Source organism: Aplysia californica, unplaced genomic scaffold (assembly GCF_000002075.1).
Source record: "Aplysia californica isolate F4 #8 unplaced genomic scaffold, AplCal3.0 scaffold00069, whole genome shotgun sequence".
NCBI classification, from domain to species: Eukaryota; Metazoa; Mollusca; class Gastropoda; order Aplysiida; family Aplysiidae; genus Aplysia; species Aplysia californica.
This window is the reverse complement of record NW_004797339.1, coordinates 398,122-409,902: the sequence shown is the minus strand read 5'-3', so window position 1 is coordinate 409,902 and position 11,781 is coordinate 398,122.

The following is an 11,781-nucleotide window of genomic DNA, read 5'->3' as shown; positions in this document are numbered from 1 at the left end:
TGTGGTGGTGCTGATGGTGATAGTGGTGGTAGTGGTTGTAATGGTAACGGTTATGGTGTTGATGCTGGTGGTGGTTGGGGTGGTGGTGGTGATAATAGAAGTAATGGTGGTGGTTGCGGTGGTAATGGTTGCAGTGGTAATGGTGGTACTGGCAGTAATGGAGGTGGTGAAAATGGTGGTGGTGGTGGAAACTATGGTGGTGGTGCTGGTGGTGGAAATTGTGGTGATGATGGTAATGGTGTTGCTGGCGGTGCTTGTGGCAGTAAGTTCATTCACATTAACCAAAATGTACCCTCCGCCCCTCCCCCCCGACATTTTTAGCTAAGCCCCTACTGCAACGACCAGTATTGTTAGATCTATGGTTTTAGGACAGTACCGTATTTGCTATAAAAAGTGTAATGAGATATATAAAAAGTGCGCGGTGTGGAGTTTAATGAGCAATTAATTACTAATGATTACATAGAAAACTCCTCTTTATATTCGTTGCATGTGCTCGAAAATCGAGATCTTTTAGGTCTTTTAAAATTCAGAGACGCGCGCCAAAAAATCAGAGAGATTCACCTCTTAATCCCCATTTAAACGTACAGTTCGCTGACCGAAAAACTGTAGGATATCGAGAGGATGGCCGGCATCCTGTCAATTTCACGTGGAAACTGAGCAATTCTCTCGATATTGAAAGGTTCTCCGTCCAACCACCAGACGCCAGATATTTGCCGGCCGGCGAACTGATGGAGTGATGACGAGGGAGCGGCTTCTCTGATGTTACCCCAGGCGTAGTTGAAAATACATTCCAAAAAATTTCCTAAATATTCGTCAAATCAAAAATATAATAAGATTGTCGTGATCAGCGACCCAAAATTAGTAAATATCACGCGATTTACAAAGTTAAATTACTTTTGTGTTTTCTTTTGTTTACCATTCGCCCGCCCCTTCGTTTTTTAAAGTGAAAGCAAAAAATGAGCCACGTGGTGTGTTGTTAGTGTAATATACCACTGAGATGTGTTGGAGTCAGCTGAGGGTAGTGATGGGCCGATATCACAATTTAGGTATCGATGTCGATACCTAGTACTTTTCAAGGTATCGATACCGATACCTCGATACCTAATGCTATTGCAACATACGCCGGGGGTAATAAGTAAAGACAAAAATACAAATATACTTTTCCAAGTATTTAGGTAATCGTGTCTAGACAAGTTGTGACTGTTTAGCTGAGACTCAAACAAAAATTATTTGTAAAACAGAGAGAGAGAGAGAGAGAGAGAGAGAGAGAGAGAGAGAGAGAGAGAGAGAAATAAATATCCAAATATGAGAATAAAAACAACAATTAAGTGAAGTATGTGAGGAAAGTCAACTTTGCAGAAAATGTTAGTATTGGAAAATAAAAACACAAGAGTTCTAAAAAGGCAATTCAATTTACCAGATTTTTAGCAACTTTAAATGAAACCAATGAGGATAAATCAGGGTTGTCAGTGAAGATTTTGCAAAATCACTAGATACATTTCATGAAAAACTTCTCTCTTTTTGTTAAAAAAATCACTATGTTAATTTAAAACGCTTGCCCCCTACGAAAACTTATCAGTTTTGATAAACAAAAAAATCTCAAGGCCCAAGTCACTTACTTTGGCAGCCCTGGGATAAATAACACATAGGTATCGATGTTTAGAGCAGGTATCGATACCGATACCGATACCTATAGGTATCCAAAGATAGTGAATAACAAGATGGGCCACTCAGCCAAAAAAGTGTCCGCAGGAAGTATGCTCTTTGCTTCAGATGGCGCTGCAGTCTGTTTTGAAGCTCTCTTTCGTTTTTCCAGAAGAAGAATAGGAATAGCACCTCCTTGCATGCGCAGATCGACTGCTGTTCATCAGCAGTTTGGGTACGTTCAGTGCGGAGTTTTATTTTTTTTAAATTTTAATGACCTCTCGCCTTTCATTCTAAAGTTAAATTAAACAAAGAAAACCATCACCCTTTCCTCCGGAAGAGGTTTTTTGTCAGCGTAACCATTTTAAAAAAGCGTTCTTCCGAAATTTATCCCAAAACTTGCTAGTTTCACTTTGATTTTTTAAAACTCAAGTAGGGTAACTCTGTTCGCAAAGAGTGCGCTTTTGTGAAGAGGGCGCCACCAAATTTTGAGGACACTTTTTTAATTGGCTTAAAGAGAGAAGTGGCCATCTTGTTATGTACTATCATTGAGGTATCTAAGTATCGAGTATCTGGTATCGATACCTGCCCATCACTACTGTCTACGTGTCCAGTGCTTCCAAGCGTGGCATCGAATCCCGGTCCCGGAAGGTTTTTTTCCCTTCTCCTGAGCCTAAAATTATTTTTTTTTAAATTAGACTCACAGACCAAGGAAAGCCACAAATTGAACTTTAACCAGGCCTAAATTGGTAAAAGGAAAAGTATAGGCTATACTAAGGCCTATACTTTGTACAGAGCTACTCTTGGGGACAAAACCAGAATGTGCATGCTTCATCACTAGATCTACATTTTAAAAAATTTACAAAGCAACAAGATATATGGGAACAATTTGTTGGTCAGTCGAGAAGAGGACAACAACAACAACAACAACAACAACAACAACAACAAAACAAAACAAAAACTCCGGGACCGGGATCGACCTACGCTAAAAAAAATAATGGTTTGACTTCAAGCGCAGGGCGCAGACGCGCTGTTCGTTCGACTATCAGAACTTCCGATAACGAAGTGCAGATTAAGCTTTATTTACACACGGCGACACGGCGTTTTATTTAGCACAGCCACTAATCGCAACGCGGCGTTGCAAATAGGCACTTCCTTAATTTTTTAATTTTTTTTTGTCTACACGCTTCCAGTTTTACTATTGCACCATGTCCGTGTGGAATAACAAGGAAACTGGGCGCTTTTTCGGTACTTCCCACCCCGCTTATTTGGACCTAGATCCAGATCTAGATTTAGATCAGAAGGCTATATATTTGATGCGCAGCGAGCAAGAGATATTAAATCTAACGGCAAAACATCAAATTATGGTAAAGTGCCCCCTCCCCCCTTGAAACCCCCTCCACATTCTTATTAGAATTCTAGCTGCCCCTCTACATCTACTCTAGGGACCAAAACCGGCGAATAGTAATTGTGGGTGGGGGGGGGGGGGGGGAGACAACCAAAAAAGTAAACTACTACTACTACAGTTCATCGCACTTTATCGAACGTTGCCAGCATTGTGGAAATAGAATATTTGTATGTGTGTGTAGGTACTTCTTTTTGATAGCCATTCTTTAGCCCAGATGGTCTTCCTTCTAGAATTCTTTTTGGATTTGAGAACAAAAATGCTACTGAATCATCCACGTAACTTGCTTTAGCTATTTCGTTGCGTTTTGACCTTTGACGGATAAAACACTGTACGTCTAAACGGAACTTCTCTCGTCGACAATCTGTCAGTTCACCGATGACCCAGATCGAGCGTCCGTCGGTTAAACTGTCAGTTTGTCGGTCAACGAACTGTACGTCTAAATGGGGCTTTAGATTCGGTGTAATGAGGTCGACAAGTTGTCCATTTGGTGTTGTCCGGACTATAGCTCATTTATTAATTTATCTATGTCAACGAAACTCTGCATGGCACTTCTGCAGGCCAGTTACCAAACAAAAATATTTTTTCAAAAATCTTGATCCAGTCATTAAAACCCAGCCCCCATATTTCAGTGTAAGCTTGCAGATCCCCCCCCCCCCCCTCTCCCCAACCCCCGGCTGTCTTGGTGTCTGCTGCAAATGCTCCTTGACACGATCTCGAAATTACTCACCCCATCGTATTTCTTAATTAAGCGTACATTGAAGTGTTGAGGTGCTGAGGAAAATTTGTCAACTTTTAAATGTCTTTGGTACATGCAAAGCGGTTGTTACATGGTACTACAGCTCGCAACTGTGACGTCACCACGCAAACGCACGAAGGCTGAGCTGGCCCACTCAGCTCGCTTTGTCACCATCTTTGAGAAGATTAAGCCTGTATTACAAGCTGACAGTTGTCCGTCCTCTTTTTGATAAGAAAACAATACAGAATGTAATCTCCGCAAAACTACCAGTAGGCTTACTTCTTTTTTGTGATTTCAAAATCCAGCAAGCAAAATAATCATCTGCGAGTCATTTGGTTACTTTTAATACGCTGGTTCTGAATTTGATATTATTAGTTTTACGTCAATAATTTAGACAACCAGCTTCAACATCAATAGCGGAGTAAAGCAAGGTTGTGTCTTAGCACTAACCCTTTTTAACACTTATTTTGCTGTTTTACTGCAACACGCATTTAAAGAGTCACCAGGGGATGTCTTCCTCCACTGGAGAACTGATGGGTCGCTCTTCAATCTTGCTCGACTCAAGGCCAAGACCAAGATCAACAAAACAACAGTACGAGACCTTCTCTTCGCCGATGTTGCTGCTCTTGTTGCTCACAGTGAATCAACCTTACAAACAAGGTGGATCGATTATCAACAGCATGCAAGGTCTTTAGCTTGGTCATCAGTGATAAAAAAAATAGTCATCTTTACCCAAGAAGGGGTAGAGCAGAGTCGTTAATATGGCTGAACGACAAGGAACTCGAGAAAGTGGACAAGTTCTATTGCCTGGGGACTATCATCAGCTCTACTATGAAGCATATGTGTCCTCAGCACACTCCTTTGTGGAACTGAAACATGGACCTTGTACAGCAGGCATCCAAAGCGCCTCGACATTTTCCATCTCATATGCTGCCGCAAGATCTTAGGCATTTCGTGGCGTGACAAAGTTACAAATGTTGAAGTGTTGGCCCAGGCAAACCTCTAGAGCATGACAACGACCCTGTGTTTAAAAAGATTGAGATGGCTGAGCCATGTCAAGAGAATGGACGAGAACGGAATTCCGAAGCAACTTCTCTATGGAGAACGTGCCCAGGGAAAGAGACCAAGAGGAAGACCAAAATTGAGGTACAAAGACACCTGCAAAAACAGCTTATATAAGCTTGGAGTAGGTGTTTGCATCTGGGAAGAAATAGCTGAGGACATGAAAACACGAAGGAAAATGATAAAGGAAAGGACTATAATGCTAGAGAGCAGCCTTAGAAACAACCAGACTGAGAAGAGAAGCGCCAACGACGAAAGGAAAACAGCAGAAATACAGAGCTTCGATCCACGAGACTGACATGCAAGCTCTACGACAGAATCTGCGCTTCAAACATAGGAAGAATTTGCCATGAAAAAAGCTGCATGAAGGCAACCTTGAGAAGACGACCTTGAGACCATCTTAAGCTAAATTGACCTTCTGCATAGACGAAAAGAGCCATACATACAATGGAGACGTAGTTTTCAATAAGTTTGCAAACAAGAATTGTATCAGCAGTGGGCTGCAGACAACTCCAAGGCCTGACGTACAAAAATCAAGCTATGCCTGACAAGCTATGCTTGACAAGCTATGCCTGACACAAGCTATACCTGACAAGCTATGCCTGACACAAGCTATGCCTGACACAAGCTATGCCTGACAAGCTATGCCTGACAAGCTATGCCTGACACAAGCTATGCCTGACAAGCTATGCCTGACAAGCTATGCCTGACAAGCTATGCCTGACACAAGCTATGTCTGACAAGCTGTGCCTGATTTTTGTAGCGGCCAACCAGTGGGACGGTCTGTCACCAAAAAAAAGTAGTTTTGTTGAGATAGCAACATGTATTACTTTCTTATCACAAAGAGGACAAACAACTGTCATTTTTAACTGAACGTGTAGTAGACCACTTATAGAAGTAGCGCTGTCACGCTGCGCGTCCCCCTCAAGGCCTCCTTACCTCTCGTATCTATAAGAGTTTAAGGGGGAACCTAGAAGTAGATTTCTGACTTTGAACTTAGAAACAGGCTCCATAAACAGTTGAAATATTCTACTGCCTGCGCCGATTTTTAAATAGATCTAACTTTTACCAGTTATGCAGATCTAAATCAACCTGTTTTAATTGTTTTATAAGTAAGTGATGATTCACAGTGTGGCTGGTATCATGTCGTCATATTTCATATTGAGGGTTTCTCGTGGTCGAGAGGTTATGGTGTTCGCCTCTCATTCAATGTGCCCCGGGTTCGAATCCGGGTAGGGACGGGAACGTTTTCTTTTTTCTTTTCTAAAAAATTCTCCTTTGACCTCCTTTCCTGCTCTCTAACTATGTTCTGTCGTCTGCTTTCGTCTCCACTTTCTGTCCCCACCTTTCATCCCCTTTGCCCCCTCCTCTGGGCTCCTGACTCTTGACGCAGCCTTTTTACTACTGTTACTCCTTGGCGCCTTCTAACTGCTGTCTTTCAGCCACACCCCTGATATTATGGTAGGTTAAGATCTACAACTAGACTTCGCGGATAAGGGCGATAAATTCTCAGAGGTCTCGGGCGCAAGTTGCGCACGTTAAAAATCCCTTGGTTGCCCAAAATCGATAAGAGTAGGCTTCGGCCGCCACTCGAGCAAAGTTTAAAATTTCCTTCCAACTGAAAATATTTAATGAGTCCCGCGCGCTCATATGGTCTTATACAGTTGCGAGCGCCGTAAAACACTTACCCTCCCCCCCCCCCCCCCAAAAAAAAAAAAAAAGAAAAAAAAGTAATAACAAAAATATAAAAAATTAATAATCTATTGAGTCAAAAAATGTGATGACTTCCTCAGAATGGCAAGTATCGTGTCGTCATACTTCATATTCTCAAAAATCAAGATGAAGTTTTTTCCCCCCTTCGCCAAATCTCTTTCAATATATTAATATGGCTCCCTGCTTCCGCGCCATTTTATGATTTTGGAAATCTCCTATCATCACACATTCGGGATACTTCAGCTGATCGTGAGCGCACATGCCGTGAGGTCAGCGTGACCCCGGGGTCAGAGTCCGGGCAACACGCTGCTAAATCTAGTGGGACGTGCTGCGGTGAGTTTTTTGTTGGGTTGGAGGGGGGGGGGGGTTCTTTTTTTTTCTAGGGGAGGGGGTTGCTTTTGCGTTCTCGACCCTGGAAGTGATAAAACACTAACTGACTAACTGTGAAGTTTGTAGAAGCACGGCTACATCACCAATTGCCTGAAAAGAGCAAGAATGGCGCTTTTTTTTTTCTCCCCGAAGCCTGGGTTAGTGTAGCAGAGTTTCTCATCTGAATATTTCTAAACGAGACTACCGGACTCGTAATCGTGAGGTTGCGGCTTCGGGGGTTCGAGCCTCAGCTCGGTCGGACGTTGTGTCCTGGGAAAAGGCACTTTACACGAAATTTCCTCACTTCACCCAGGTGGGAATGCGGGTACCCAGCCATAGACAGCGAAAGATGTTGTCAGTATGTTAGCGTTGTAGCGCCTATTAGTGGCTACTACTACTACTACTACTACTACTACTACTACTACTACTACTACTACTACTACTACTACTACTACTACTACTAATAATAATAATAATAATAATAACAACAATAAGGACAATATGTACAATATCATTATTAATAATAATGATAATAATGATAAATAATAATAAAAAATTGCATTTATAAAATATAGCGCTCTATCCCATACTAGTATAAACTCTGAGCGCTTTACATCAGTCACATGATCATCCACAGAATATTTCACAGAAACAAGAATAACCAGTTCAACTTAACTAAGATCTGCATGTGTTAAAGATGCTGCAAAACTCTCATTCAATATCTATAATGTGTTTTTCACACTTGGTTTTTTTTAATCATTTTTTTTTCGTCTGATCGTGGCTTTGTTATAACCACAGCTATGTTCATTGTCAAGGACGCGAAGTCTCCGAATAAGGGAAACAACTCGGGACAAAAAAATTTTCATAAAAAATTTATTGAGTTATTAAAACTGGACTTTATCAATAAGAATTTCCAACAAACATGATCTGGAACAGTTGCATAATATAATTTAGTAGTCTTGTTTTAGTAGTAGTAGTTGGCCTAGTAGTAGTAGTAGTACAATGTAGTAGCAGCAACAGCAGCAGCAGCAGCAGCAGCAACAACAGCAGCAGCAGCAGCAGCAGCAGCAGCAGCAGCAGCAGCAGAAGTAGTAGTAGTAGTAGTAGTAGTAGTAGTAGTAGTAGTAGTAGCAGCAGCAGCAGCAGTTATAGTAGTAGTAGCAGCAGCAGCAGCAGCCGCGGTAGTAATAGAAGTAGTAGTGGTAGTAGTAGTAGTAGTAGTAGTAGTAGTAGTAGTAGTAGTAGTAGCAGTAGCAACAGCAGCAGCAGCAGCAGCAGCAGCAGTAGTAGTAGTAGTAGTAGCAGCAGCAGCAGCAGCAGCAGTAGTAGTAGTAGTAGTAGTAGTAGTAGTAGTAGTAGTAGTAGTAGTAGTAGTAGTAGTAGTAGTAGTAGTAGTAGTAGCAGTTATAGTAATAGTAGCAGCAGCAGCAGCAGCAGCAGCAGCAGCAGCAGCAGCAGCAGCAGCAGCCGCGGTAGTAGTAGTAGTAGTAGTAGTAGTAGTAGTAGTAGTAGTAGTAGTAGTAGTAGTAGTAGTAGTAGTAGTAGTAGTAGTAGTAGTAGTAGTAGTAGTAGTAGTAGTAGTAGTTAGTAGTAGTAGTAGTAGTCATGGTCTCTGGTTGATACCGCGCCTGGTTACTTTTAGATCGCCTTCAGAGGGCAATGATTAATATTATTACGGTCTCTGTTCAGAGGGTAGCCTACGCTCGCAAATTGTGCACTGATGCCAAGGACCGCGAGGCCTCGTTTCCGCGCTCTATAAATACTCTCTGATATGGTACCGACTTCATAATCATTGGTACCGACCAGACAATCATTGGTACCGATGGGCCTTCAAACTCCGTTGATTACACTCTCCCTCTCTTTTTCTCCTTTCTCTGTTTGGGGCAATAAAAGTTGCACACCGCATAGAGTATGTTGTAGAGCTTGGATGCGCTATAAAAATAATGCAATTACAGTGTAATATACTGTATACATACATGTAGTAGGCCAATTCTCTCTCTCTCTCTCTCTCTCTCTCTCTCTCTCTCTCTCTCTCTCTCTCTCTCTCTCTCTCTCTCTCTCTCTCTCTCTCTCTCTCTCTGGGCTCTGTCTGTCTCACAACTGTCTCATTGATGAGGTCGTGTCGACAAAATTAAATAATTAATTCATCGAGTTTGATCGAGTCCGAACAGTTCTAGAGGAGTCTCGTGTTCGAGCACACGGACTGCTAGGGGATAATCTCTAATCCTTCTTTTTTTCTGGTGTCTGGAAATCAAAGAAGTTTTGCTTTGATTTGAATGTGCATGATGTCTTTTTGCCTTCATTTTCGTAGATAGTAATTAGAAACCTAAATTTTGTGTCTATTATCCAGATTTCAGATGTTTAATCATTATAATACAATCATTCGGCGTTTTTTCGTCGAGAATACGTAGATCACATGATCAAGGCAAAGGAAAACATGGTGAATGGCCATCCCATGCACAGTGACAAGAGCACACTTGACTCGGATCAACTTCGTTTTTGATACAAACGTTTCTCTTCCTTGCTAGGGATATTGGAATTTTATTGACTAATACTGGTGAGATTGTAGTGTTGATTAAGAATCTCTTCGTTTGCCATTTTGAATGGAGGAAGTGAACAAAACAAAATTATTAAACGAACATCATGCAGTAATTGTAGTATTGTTATTGACATTGTAGTTGTAGTTGTAGTGCAGAGAATGAGAATCTAAACTTAACTTAAACGCTTATAATCATCTCTAGGGGGTGCCCACATACGCGGTCGGGTCATGCCTATCGGGTAGTCAGGGCTATCCAAATTGAGGGCTCAAAACGACCATCGTGGCACAAACACATGCTCTATTAAACGGAGAAAGTTTCTAGGAAGTGGCTATTCTCATCTGGGGTGAGAATAGAAAAACGATCTACCTCTCACCCCGGGTGAGACTTGCCAGCGTAGGCTATTCTCACCCGGTGCGAAACAAGACCTGCTTTTCCTCATTTTGGAATACTGTCTATCGGTGTGGATAATCAAATTGATAAAATCCAAGAAAAAATTATGTTATAGCACAAAAGTAAGCTAATTACTAATTTGATCGTCTTCAAAGATGCTATGGCTATTTCACTGTTCGAATCGAGCCGAACTACGCGGGTCGCCATTTTGTTTTGCCCGCAAGTTCTCGCAAGATCTACTCCTCCCCTCTCTCTCTCTCTCTCTCTCTCTCTGTCTCTTTCTGAATCGGTGTGGACGATCAAATTGACCAAAACAACGTTAAAAAGTGATGTTAAAACACTTAATAGTAAATTAATTTGGTTGTCTGCAAAGATGCTACAGCTATTTAACTTTTCGAACCGAGCCGAACTACGCGGGTCGCCATTTTGTTTTGACCGGAAGTTCTCGCGCTACTCCTCTCTCTCTCTCTTTCTCTCTCTCTCTTTCTCTCTCTCTCTCCACTGCCCACAGACAAAATTGTACGCTTTTAGTAGGCTACAGTTGTAATGGAACGTTTGTTCATGGCACAGAATTCTACAATTTTTCTGTAAATCACTGTAGAATTATGTGGTTTAGGGTGAACGCAAAATTTGTTGGCCTAGATCTAGATCTAGATCTAGGCTATAACGGTGAACGCGCACCGGGTGAGAATAGCCAAAAGACTCGCCTGCACTATTCTCATCCCGGGTGAGAATAGAGGTGGCCAAGTTTCTAACGCAAACTATTTTAGTTTTAGGACGTGGCTATTCAGATTCTCACCCGGGGTGAGAATAAGAAATACAATCTACCTTTCATCCCGGGTGAGACTTGCCAGCGTAGGCTATTCTCACCCGGTGTGAAACAAGACCTGTTTTTCCTCAATTTGGAAAACTGTCTATCGGTGTGGATGATCAAATTGTTTAAGCCAAGAAAAAATTACGTTATAATTATAGCACAAAAGTAAGCTAATTTGATCATCTTCAAAGTCAAAGATGCTATGGCTATTTCACTTTACTTTTCTGAATACACTGTCTATCGGTGTGGACGATCAAATTGACCAAAACAAAGTTAAAAAATGATGTTAATAAACAAGAAAACTAAATTAATTTGGTTGTCTACAAAGATGCTACAGCTATTTAACTTTCCGAATCGAGCCGATCTACGCGGGTCGCCATTTTGTTTTGTCCTGAAGTTCTCGCGCTACTCCTCTCTCTCTCTTTCTCTCTCTCCACTGCCCACAGACAAAATTGAACGCTTTTAGGCTAACACTAACAGTAGTAATAGATCTAGAACGTTTGTTCCCAGCACAAAATTCTTTAGATTCTCTAATTCTGTTATCACAGTGTAGAATTCTGTGGTTCAGGGTGAACGCTTTGATGACTGGTTAGCCTAGGCTATGACGGTGAACGCCCACCTGGTGAGAATAGCCAAAAGACTCGTCTGCGGGGTGAGAATAGAGGTGGCCCTATTTTACTCACACTCATAGCGGGTTTGGAGCGTTAGGCCTGGAGGAAGAAGAAAATGAAGTAGGTGAGAGGGAAGGACTTCCGTAGCGAGCGACCACCCTATCAAACACAATAAGATAGGCCTAACCGAAACCCTAACCCTAACACTACCCCTACCCCTAGATCTACCCCTACCCCTAGCCCTCAATTCTGCTCTGTCTCGTAGTGGTCACTCGTTACGGAAGTCCTCCCGGTGAGAGAGATATAAGTTGAGAGATGTATGCCATAGACCTAGATCTAAATCTAGAAGCAATGTTTACAACATTGCTAGATCTAGGTCTCTCATATAATGGTAAGGGAGGAATTTATAAACAAAAAAGGAGAGAGACACTTTTAAGCCAAAGCAAGCAAGCACTCACACACACACACACACGTGACACACACACGACAGTCAG